The 12143-nt window shown below is 44.2% G+C and overlaps 1 non-coding gene across 1 annotated transcript; it reads right to left on the reverse strand.

Moving 5' to 3' along the window:
- Positions 1-1893: 1893 nt before the first annotated feature.
- On the reverse strand, positions 1894-1965 carry TRNAC-GCA. Its single transcript has one exon. It is a non-coding gene; the product is annotated as a tRNA-Cys (tRNA).
- Positions 1966-12143: the final 10178 nt, after the last annotated feature.

Genomic DNA, 12143 nt, shown 5'->3' on the forward strand with positions numbered 1-12143 from the left:
TTTTTTTGAATTTTTGCCTCTATATTTATCAAAGATATTGGCCTGTAGTTTTCTTCTTTTAGTGGTGTCTTTGGTTTTGATATCAAGGTGATGGTCAACCACCTGTTTTTATAAAGTTTTATTGGAGAACAGTCACAACTGTTTTTGTACGGTTGAAACCTATATGCAGGTCAGGAAGCAACAGTTAGAAATGGACACAGAAGAACAGACTGGTTCCAAATAGGAAAAGGAGTACGTCAAGGCTATATATTGTCACCCTGCTTATTTAATTTATATGCAGAGTACATCATGAGAAACGCTGGGCTGGAAGAAGCACAAGCTGGAATCAGGATTGCCAGGAGAAGTATCAATAACCTCAGATATGCAGATGACACCACCCTTATGGCAGAAAGTGAAGAGGAACTAGAAAGCCTCTTGATGAAAGTGAAAGAGGAGAGTGAAAAAGTTGGCTTAAAGCTCAACATTCAGAAAACAAAGATCATGGCATCTGGTCCCATCACTTCATGGAAAATAGATGGGGAAACAGTGGACACAGTGTCAGACTTTATTTTTGGGGGCTCCAAAATCACCGCAGACGGTGACTGCAGTCATGAAATTAAAAGACGCTTACCCCTTGAAGGTTATGACCAACCTAGACAGCATATTCAAAAGCAGAGACATTACTTTGCCAACAAAGGTCCGTCTAGTCAAGGCTGTGGTTTTTCCTGTGATCATGTATGGATGGACTGTGAAGAAAGCTGAGCACCAAAGAATTGATGCTTTTGAACTGTGGTGTTGGAGAAGACTCTTGAGAGTCCCTTGGACTGCAAGGAGATCCAACCAGTCCATCCTGAAGGAGATCAGTCCTGGGTGTTCATTGGAGGGACTGATGCTAAAGCTGAAACTCCAATATTTTGGCCACCTCATGCAAAGAGCTGACTCATTGGAAAAGACCCTGATGCTGGGAGGGATTGGGGGCAGAAGGAGAAGGGGATGACAGAGGATGAGATGGCTGGATGGCATCACCGACTCAATGGACATAAGTTTGAGTAAACTCTGGGAGTTGGTGATGGACAAGGAGGCCTGGCGTTCTGAGATTCATGGGGTCACAAAGAGTCAGACACGACTGAGTGACTGAACTGATCTGATAGCTGTTTTTGCACTATGAGTATTTACAACAAAGACAATAGTAGCCTACAAAGCCTAAACTATTTACTATTTGACCCATTACAGAAAAGCTTTGTGGACCCCTGTAGTAGATGATATACCCTAATGGTGGTATAGAGGCCAGAGACCAGTCATTTATATATTAGTGTCTCATTGGTCCAAAATAATAGAAATCCTTCACAGTGTAACCAAGTTGGCATTTACTGAGCACCTACTATGTGCCAGACTCTATAGTAAGCAGTAGGAATACAATCCTAGACAAGAGAACCATATTGTCCTTGCACTCCAGCAAGAGGGAGCCCTACCGGGGGTTCCTCACTTTATGAAGTCACGCATATTACCAATACACAGACACAAATTTATGGGAGAATACATGGTGTTTCTGTCACTTGCACCCTCATGCTGAGCATTGGCAGAGCATGACCTCTAACTCTAAGCAATGATTCTTTGCAGCTTATTCAGATCCCGGGGAGATGATTCACTACATCCCTGACAGTATGTCCTCAAAATTCTAGATGACTTTGTCAGTATCACAGAGGTTTGTGGAATGCGTCACTGCTGATGTTGGAGAAAAACACTTCTTTGGCACACAGGGAGAATTTGAGCAGTGGGAGGTCTCAGTGAAGTTGCTCAGTTGTGTCTGACTCTTTGTTACCCCATGGACTATAGCCCACCAGGCTCCTCCATCCATGGAATTTTCCAGGCAAGACTACTGGAGTGGGTTGCCATTTCCTTCTCCAGGGGATCTTCCCAACCCAGGGATTGAACCTGGGTCTCCTGCATTGCAGGCAGACACTTTACCGTCTGAGCCACCAGGGAAGTCCCAGGTAAGATCAAGGCAAATTAAATATGTGGTCAAATCTACTTCCTTCCAGCAGTAGATTGTTGCAAAATGACTTATGATTTTGCAGTGGAGCTGAGGGTCCATTTTCTTCTCTTAGTACCCTTCCAATTTATGGCTCTCAGAGTACTTATGAAATCATATGATATTAACTGTATTAAACCATTTGTATTATATTTGTGCATTTGTGGTCTAGACATACTATACAAAGAGTGATGCCAGTTCTGTACATTGTCAACTAATAGGCTTCGCACACTAGAATTGAACTCCTTTTATTTATGTATCTATTTAATAAGATTTCATCAAATCTTTACAAAATTAAATTTAACGTTTAAACAGTTTCAATGTAAAATTTTGCCATTCACTATATGTTTTACTTTGCCTTTTTTTTTTTTTGCTGGTCTGTGCTGTGCATGGTATGGGATCTTATTTCCCCTACCAGGGATCAAACCTGGGCCCTCAGCAGTGAAAGTACAGTGTCGTAACCACTGGACTGCCAGGGAATTCCCTTATTTTGCCTTTTTAATGCATGGTTTTGAATAACTTAGAAGAAAAATAGCATATATAAAATCATGTTTTCCTCATTTTTACTTTACATTTTGGGTGTAAGTAATCCAAATTTTTTGTACTTTTAATACAATTTTATTTTTAATCCTTTAGATTATTACAAGCAATTGAACACACATTATGTGAAAACCTAGATTATAATAATATAACGTGGTTTGGCCAAAATGAAGACAAAAATAAATTTATAAAATAATACAGTAGTTCATTTTCATTACTCAGATAAACATTGGTCCATCAGTGGAATACTCATCCACTCATAATTTAAAATTTTGCCAGCTTTTAATCACTTCAAAACAGTACCTTGATGTGTACTTTTCACCACATATGAAGGAATACTTGTCAGGGTAACAAGAGTTTAAAGGTTTTTTATTTAACTGTTTGCTAGCTTGTAGTTTATAATGCTTAATATTTAGGCAAATGATACATGGGAATTTATACTCTTGCCCCAGGGCCCTCAAATGGAGAAGCTGGTCTGTAAGACCCAATCTTTGTACTTAAGGAGCTCATAGTCTAAAGGGAGAGACTAGTAGGCCATTGTAATTGTTGTTGTAAAATAATAGAGTGCTAGAGAAATGTTTTCAGCAGATGGGATGTGGTCATGGAGGTCTTTCTGGAGGAAGCTATTTCTAGGCTTAGAGCTAAAGGATAAATTAGCTGTTAACTAGGTCAAGAGCAGGAAGGAACAGAAATGGGAAAAGGACATGGGATGAGAGTTCCAGCCAGAAGGAACAGTGTATGGCAGGGGTAGTAAAACTGTCCTTTTTTTTTTTTCAAACTTTTTATTTTGTATTGGGGGAAAGCCGATCAACAGCATCGTGATAATCTCAAGTAAACAGGGAAGGGACTCAGCCATACGTATACCTGTATCCGTTCCCCCTCGTACTCCCCTTAGCAGCAGTTTTTCTATAAAGGATCAGATAGTAAATATTTAAGCCTTTGCAAGTCATGCAGTCTCTGTTGCAACTACTCAACTCTGCTGTTGTATGTAAAAATATGTTGCTATGTGTATTGTAGACAAAACATAAGTGTAGGGGTGTGGATGTGTTCCAACAAGACTTTATTTACAAAACAGGTAGCAGGCTCGAAGATCCTAGTTTGCCATTTCCTTAGTAAATGGGAAGGCCCAGAGTTGAGAGAAAGCTTATTTGAGGTGCTGAGAGTCCATTAAGATGGCTGGTGCAGAGAGGATGGGGTGGGAGCAGGGAGGGAGGAGTTTGAGGAGTTAAGAACAAGGCTACAGGGACTCCCCTGGTGGTCCAGTGGCTAAGACTTCATGCCTCCAATGCAGGGGGCCCAGGTTCAATTCCTGGCTGGGGAACTAGGTCCCACATCCTGCAACTAAGAGTTTGTGAGCTGCAGCTAAAAATCCTGCATGCCGCAACTGAGACCCATGCAGCCAAATAAACAAAATGGAGTGTTTTTTGAATTTTATTTATTTATTTGGCTGTGCTGGGTCTTCCATGCAGCATGGGCTTTTCTCTAGTTGTGGTGAGCGGGGGCTACTCTCTAGTTGAGGCGCAAGGGCTTCTCATCGTGGTGGCTTCTCTTCTTGAGAACCCAGGCTCTAGAGTGTGCAGGCTTCAGTAGTTGCGGTCCAGGGCCTTATTTGTCCTGCAGCATGTGGGATCTTCCTGGACCAGGGATCGAACACACATCTTCTGCACTGGCAGGTGGATTCTTTACCTCTGACTCACAGGGAAGTCCAAAATAAAATAAATATCTTTTAAAAGAGAACAAAGCTGCAGAAAGTGGACGGGAGGAGTCTGGATGTGGAGACTGGAGAGGTTGCTGCCATACGTGTCCTGGGCTAAGGTAGTAGTGGGCAGAGGGAGTGAATGATTTGGGGAGACAGTCAGTGAGTGGTAATAGGTAGAGAGAGGGAGGGAGAGGGTCGAGGCCGACTACCAGACAGGCAGTGGGTAGATGGTGCTGGGGGAGGCAGGAGACCTGGGGGAAGCAGATTTGATGGGAAGGCAGGGTATCAGTGATGAGATCTCTTCCCTCAGGGTTCGTTCAGTGCTTGCCCCCCAACACCCACACACATATTTATATGCAGACTGGCTTTTTTGGTCAGAAATGTGGCTGGCAGTTTCTATGAAAATACAGTCTATGAACCCTGAGAAAGTTGAGGGAAGCTGAGCCTACAGAGCTAAATACCTTTGTAATGACAATCCTGGGGAATAATTACTATTGACAGGTTTTCTCTAGCCTCTGAGGACTGTAGGCTTTAGTTACTCTGGTTCCCTTTTATTCACAACTAATTTAATGACAGCGCAAGGACGTGGTATCTGCTAGTAACAGCAGCCAACTTGGTCAGGAAAGACAGCTTCACCCAGGCAGTAAATCTGGTCAACCAGATGGGCTGGCACTTGGAATGTAAAGTGTCCCAAGATGCTGGCTCCGGGGTGGGGATGGGGGCGTGGGGGATGCTGATATTGCTGTAGCTCCTCGCCAATAGGCACCCTGGGGTGGTGGGTGTGCTGTGTGAAGTGAGGGTGCATGAGGAGAGGGGGTGAGAGGAATAAGCTTGTTGAATACACCTGACGCATACCCTCACCGGGGTGGGTTAGCTGTAAACCTTGCTTGTCTTATCAGGACAGAACAAGGGGGAGCGTTTGCATGGCTGAAACAATTAGAGATTTTCCAGATGTGAACTGATGGACTTGTGGCATTTGTCATCAGTCGGAAACACAGGCCACAGACCAGCTACCTTAGAACAGAAGCGGCTGGGGCACTTTGAAGAGCGGTGGCCCCAATGACACAGTGGGAAGCAGGTGCCTTTTGGTGCCTCTTAGGCTCTTAGACTGGCGTTTCGTAGGCCTCCATCATCTCACCTGGATGACTGCCTCCCTGGTTCCCCTCTTGCCCTCTTCCAATCAGGCTGCCTGAGTGACCTTTTTAAAATGTAAATTGGATTTTGTCACTTCTCTGTTTAAAAGCCCTTCACGCTTTTCCACTGCATTTAGGAGAAAATCCAGACTCTTTATCACAGCCTGCAAGACTGCCCACTGTGGCCCAGGTCTCCCTCTGCAGTATTTCTCCTCTAGAATTCCTTCGGCTCAAGTACACTGGCTTTCTCTCAGTTCTTCCAGTACTCCACGCTCCCCACTCTAGGGTTCTTGTTGTTCAGTTGCTAAGTCACGTGTTACTCTTTGCGACCTCATGGACTACAGCACGCCAGGCTTCCCTGTCCTTCACTATCTCCTGGACTTTGCTCAAACTCCAGTCCGTTGTGTCGATGATGCCATCCAGCTATGTCCTAACTATTCCCTTTATTCCCTTATTCTAGAAAGTTCTTTGTACCTACCCCAATCTCTAACGTGGCTGACTCCTCGTATTTCAGATATCCACTTTAAAATCACACCTCAGGACACAGACAGTAGAGAACAGACCTATGGACATGGCAAGGGGGCGGGGACGCAGGGAAGGGGAGGAGAGGGTGGGATGTATGGAGAGAGTAACATGGAAACATATACATCACCATATGTAAAATAGATAGCCAGTGGGAATATGCTCTGTGACTCAGGGAACTCAAACCAGGGTCTGCAACAACCTAGAGTAGGGGGATTGGGAGGGAGGTGGGGAGGGAGGTGGGAAGGAGGTTTAAGAGGGAGGGGACATGGGTATGCCTATGGCTGATTCATGTTGATGTTTGGAAAAATCAACACAATATTGTAGAACAATTATACTTCAATTAAAAAATAAATTTATTCATAAAAAAATCACACCTCAGGGCTTCCCTGGTGGTCCAGTGGTTAAGACTGTGCTTCTGAAGTGGGCGCTGGTTCAATCCTTGGTCAGGGAACTAAGATACCACATGTCACTAGGGAAGGCCAAAAAATAAAAATAAAAATCACATCTCAGAGGAAGTTTTCTTGACCACACAGGCTCCCACCCACTGCTACCCACTAAACTGTAAGCTCCTTGGAGGCAGGCACTATAATTAATTTGTTCACCACTGTTTTCCAGAGACTAGCACAGTGCCTGGAACATGTATGCTCTGTAGATATTTGTGGAGAAATTAATAAATGAGTAAATAAAAAACTATTCAATTGATCCATCAGTGGATGGATCCATCCATAACTGTATCTGTCCATGTGAATGGACATCTGTGAATGTGTAACTTCTGGTTACCTCTTATGGATTACAAACCACTGAATTTAATGGCTTAACACAAATTTATTATCTCGTGTTCTATGTATCCAGTGTTTTCAACCAGACATTTTCTCTTGAGGTCTCTCATGTGGTTGCCATCAGGTGGCAGCTGGAGCGAGAGTCATCTGAAGTGACAGTTAATGCAGGCTGTCAACAGGGAACAGAGCTGGGCTGTCAACTAGAATGTCTACCCCTGGATTCTCCATGTGGCTTGGGCTTGGTGGCCAGGTTCGAGAAGGAGTGTCCCAAAGAAGTATCTCCTTTTGTCTAGGAGAGGGGGTCCCCAATTTCTGGGATCTAATGCCTGATGATCTGAAGCTAATATAATAATAATAGAAATAAAGTACACAATAAATGTAATGCATTTGAATCATCCCAAAACCAACACCCCCTGATTCCCCATCCATGGAAAAATTGTCTTCCATGAAACTGGTCCCTCGTGCCAAAAAGTTTGTGGATCACTGGCCCAGGAGACCAAGGCAGAAGCTGCATGGCTTCTTATGACCTGGTCCCAGAAGTCCCACATTGTCATTTAAGCCATATTCTACTAGTGATCGGTAAGTCACAGGCAAGCCACATTCAAGGGAGGAAATTTTATAAGGGCATAAAGGGCTAGTACTGGGAAGCATGGTTCCCTGGGGGCCATATTTGCAGGCTAGTTGCCATGGCCTCTTACATCATGATAATATAGGTGCCTCTATTCTAGTTTTGGAGAAGGAAATGGCAACCCACTCCAGTATTCTTGCCGGGAGAATCCCATGGACAGAAGACCCTGGTGGGCTACGGTCCATGGGGCCGCAAAGAGTTGGACAGGACTGAGCGACTTCACTTTGACTTTCATTCCTAGTTTACATTCCTTTGTTTATTTGTCTTAGGCTCTTCCCCTCACCTTCTATAACTTGTGTCCGTTACTGCAAGGACACTTATGGGTAAGAGTTGAGCATCTCTCCCTCAAGTGTTCAGAGGGCTGACACTAGCCATTCAGTTCCTAGTTACTCCAGGAAACTGGTCTCTGTTTTGGATGCTAACTTGCTGTGGGAGGAGCAGCAGTCTTTCTGCGCCTCTTGGTGTGATGGAAGAGAGGCCAGGGATGCTGGTCGACATCCAGGAATCTTGGTGCTCACTGTTCATCGCCAAGAGCAGTGCGCTGACCCCGGCCAGCACGCTCGGCACTGAAATCACCGGCTTTGAGAGCCAAGCCCTCAGAGAATTGAGTTTGGGATAGTTTCAAGGGTGGGAGATGCCAGGCCTGTCTCAGTTCTGCCTTGGAGCTAGTGTTTTTCATCCAAATGTGAAAAACTCTGTCCCTCCACCTCTCTCGCACTCCCACACCTCCTCCTTCCCCTCTTTTCCAAATGTCCTTCCAGCTGCTATTTTCGATTCCAGCCTCAAGGCAAATGTTTCACTGTAGCAGAGTTACTGTAAAATTCCTTCCCGTGCTCCCACAGATAATGGGACAATTCCCTTGAGGACCTCAGAAACCTACCACTTCAGAAGTGGCACAAAGGCAATCCCAAAAGGCAGATCTAAGGAAACAGAGGTTTCATAAAAGGTTATCATCAGAGGGACAGGGTCAGACGGTATGATTGTTTTTCATGGCTCTGGCTGAGTCTAGGCACATTTTCTTTCTCTTTTGAGGACCATCTGTTTCAAAGCACCAGAGACAACTGGGGGGCAGAAAACAGTGTTACGAAGTTTGCCTAATGGGCCCGTAAACATATGAACCTGGGATATAAAAAGAACTTCAGTGGGCAGTGTATACACAAGGAGAAATACCTTATCTAAAAACAACTTGAAAAACTGCAGAGGAAGCAGCATCCTTGAAAAACAATGAGTCATAAATCTTTTTTTTTTTTTTTTAACTCTGATGGACAGAGAATACATAAAAAGGGCTGCACCGAATACTGATGATAGGTGTTTCCATTTCACTGCCATTTCAGCATGTCTGGGGAAGGCGGGAGGATCGTCTATGTCAAGTTTAAGAAATAACACTGTCTGAATCATCATGAAAAGGAATCCCTCCAATTAAACAGTTCTGGAAATCTGTGTGTTGTCTTGAAGTAGTGCTGCCTGGTTGCTAATTGGTTTCTCCTGTCATGCTTCAGCTTTTGAAATATACATTTCAGTTCAAATTCATTCCTTCAGTACTAAGGCAAGTTCAGATGGTCACCTTTATTGAATCTGCTTTAAATTGTAAAAACTGGTTGTTGACTGTCAGAGACAGAGATAAACATCCTTCCTAAGCAAGTCAGAATGTAATTTACAAAAGTTACAAAAAGTGATGATAGTCACGTGTTTCCTGCGGGACTCTCCCAGGAGACAGGTAAGTAGAAAGGTGAAGGTTTATGAGGACAAATTTATAGGTGTGGGGTAGATTTGGCCTCAGTTTCTAATCCCTTCCTCTCTTTATGTCCCTTACCAGGGCATTTTGTAGATCCTCCCCAAGAGGGAAGGAATAGATTTTTCTACCCTTTGACTCTGAGTTTGGCCATCTGATTTACTTGGGCCAAAGGAACTTTCATATGGATGGTATAAATAGAGGCTTAAAGAAGGACTTGCTCCATTGAACATCTTACTTTTCCACCTTTGCCACTGCCAAGAGAAGAATGTGACAGGCTGACTGGCTGGTTCCTGGAGAAGAGGGAAAGACACACGGGCAGAGTTGCCCTGCTAAGCTCAGTCTGCAAGAGAGCCTCAGCTGACTGCCCATGAATGAGCAAGCTCAGTCCAGATCAGCCAACCCCAGCCAATCCCTAGATGCATGAACTGTAATAATAAAGGATTGTTATTATTATGGTGGATTACTATTGTTATGCAATAGCAACTAGTCCATAGAGGTGTTATGGGGTCATATTGACTCAGGTAGTTCTACAACCTCAGAATAGCCCTAATATCATAAGGGTTAATAACCAAATGAGTCAACAGAGACAGTAGTGGATATTTGCATAATGGGTCCACCGTTCCTATCCAAAACCACAGGAAGCCTTCCTTAGCCTCAAGAAAATTCCTGAAACTTTACCTGAAACCTCCATCTTGGCTTGGATTCCTCCACAAGTTGACATTGAGATAAGGACTCAAATGCAAGTAGTTTAAGTGGTGTAAGTGTGGGAGTGGGTGATATAAGGGAGGGAGCAGATATTAGACAATAAAAGATGTGTTGCCAAACCAGGTGGCTCAAGTGGTAAAGAATCTGCCTGCCAATGCAGGAGACACAGGAGACGCGGGTTCGATCCCTGGGTTGGAAAGATCCCTTGGACGAGGTGGTATGGTAACACACTCCAATATTCTTGCCTGAAAAGTCCCATGGACAGAGGAGCCTGGTGGGCTACAAAGAATTGGACATGACTGAGCATGCATGCACACTCGCATGTCAGCTACTATGAACAACTGGAGCTCAATCACACTGGGTGAGCTGAGAGCCAGTGCTGAACATTCCTCAGAGTAATCCCATCCAAGGGACAGGGAACTGGGGTATTTCTTCACCTCTGGACAGTCACTCTGTCTGAAGGCTGCCACAGGAGTATAATATCTGGGTACTTCCAGCCACACTAGCAGTGGCCAGAAAAACTCTCAGACACGGAAATGCAAAAGCTGGTGATCAGAAGTCTAATCGTCTTGTACCAGAGTGATAAGGCAAGGGGATAAGGGTGGGGTACTGATGTGTCTGTTGCTACTGTTGGGGTTCTGCCTCAATTTGGGGAGCATGAAATCGTGGTAGGCTGGGTGCCAGGTGGGTCAAGAATGTGCAGGTTAGATGGGAGTAGTAGGACTCCATGTGCTTCCCCATGCTGGTCTTTTTTTTAAATATACATATATATATATATATATACACTTATACACATTTTTCCTGTGACTTTTCCAGTCGTTTTTTATCCCTCCTATCACTTTCTATTGTATCCATTCCTCTGGGGTGAAGACGGGTGGCAATACCCATGACTGGCTTTTTTTGTAAGCTGCCCACAAGTCTTGACAGCCCCAGGTCTTTGGAGCAAGGAGATTGATGCTATGAAATTGGAAATGCAGGCCCTGCAATTTTACAACACCTACATACAGTGTCAGATTTCCATTTGAAAAGCACAACATCCAGTGTGATAAGGACAGTCACAGCTAACTCAGTAGCTGTGGCGTTAAAAAGCCATGTGTATTGATCAGTGCTCCTCAAACGTTTTCATCAGTTCCAATACCAACAGAAAAAGTTAAACCATGTGCCCTCAACCCTGCTGGTAGCCCAAAGTGGGTTTATTTGAATATAAACTGTTTTAAATTATTTAACACTGCACGTAGTGGACACGATGGTTTTGTCTGCCGACATCATTTCCTGAGGGAAATCACTGTCTACCTACTCCATCATTGCCGGGGGTGTATTGTTCATAATGGCCTTGATCCCTAGTCACAGGGCTGAGCTGCTGGCATGGGCCAGGGAAGGGTACCAATTCTGTACCGATCATGGCACCCCACTGACACAGCACATACCTCAAGCAAGGAACAATTGCAGTGTCTTCATAAGTGAAAGTGTTATTCGTTCAAATAGTGTCCAGCGGTTTGTGACCCCATGGACTGTAACCTGCTAGGCTCCTCTGTGCATGGGATTCTCCAGGCAAGAATATTGGAATGGGTAGCCATTCCCTTCTCTAGGGGATCTTCCCAACTCAGGGATCAAAGCAGGGTCTCCCACATTGTGGGCAGATTCATTACTATCTGAGCCACCAAGGAAGCCCCGTCTTTTCATAGGTGTGTGGATATAAGGAAAAAGAAGTTCTTTTCCTTCTTGTGGCTGGCTAAGTAAGGTAAATAAGGATCTGAGTTGCCAACAGTCAGCTTAAGTGTAAGTTGGAGAAAGCCTCCATACAGAAGGGGGCAAGCAGAGCAGATAGATGGAGAGAGTTCTGACAACATCACTGGAGCACCTGTATATCCAGCCGTACCTGAAGTTGCATGGGCTTTCCAAATAAGTGAGTCCTGCCAATAAAAGGCAGGTTGTTTGTTTAAGCTAGTTCATTTGAGATGGAACAATTTCAACAATTGCTTAGTAAAATAGACATTCCAGGAAAAGTGCCTTGTTTATCCTGTGGCTTCATATTTACCCCTGCACATGGTCACCTATCCCCTCAGCATGTGTGAGGCCTTAGCATCTTTATCTCAGTTCAGTTCAGTCGCTCAGTTGTGTCCAACTCTAGTCTTCAAATCAGCATTGATTCAGAACACTTTTGCTTTAAATTTCCCCAGCTCCTCCCCAATCCAAGCTGCCTTCGAAGAGTTTAAGCTCTTTGCTCTGTCTTATCCCAGCTACCTATTCTTCCCACCAGTCTCTCCAAAACTTACAGGTTTGCTCCCGTGCCTCCTTTCTTTATATATGTGTGTGTGTGTGTGTGTGTGTGTGTGTGTGTGTGTATTATTGTTATTTATTTATTTTTGGTTGTTGCTGTTAGGGCTT

This window comes from Bison bison, unplaced genomic scaffold (assembly GCF_000754665.1).
Source record: "Bison bison bison isolate TAMUID 2011002044 unplaced genomic scaffold, Bison_UMD1.0 scf7180017864371, whole genome shotgun sequence".
Taxonomy (NCBI): domain Eukaryota; kingdom Metazoa; phylum Chordata; class Mammalia; order Artiodactyla; family Bovidae; genus Bison; species Bison bison.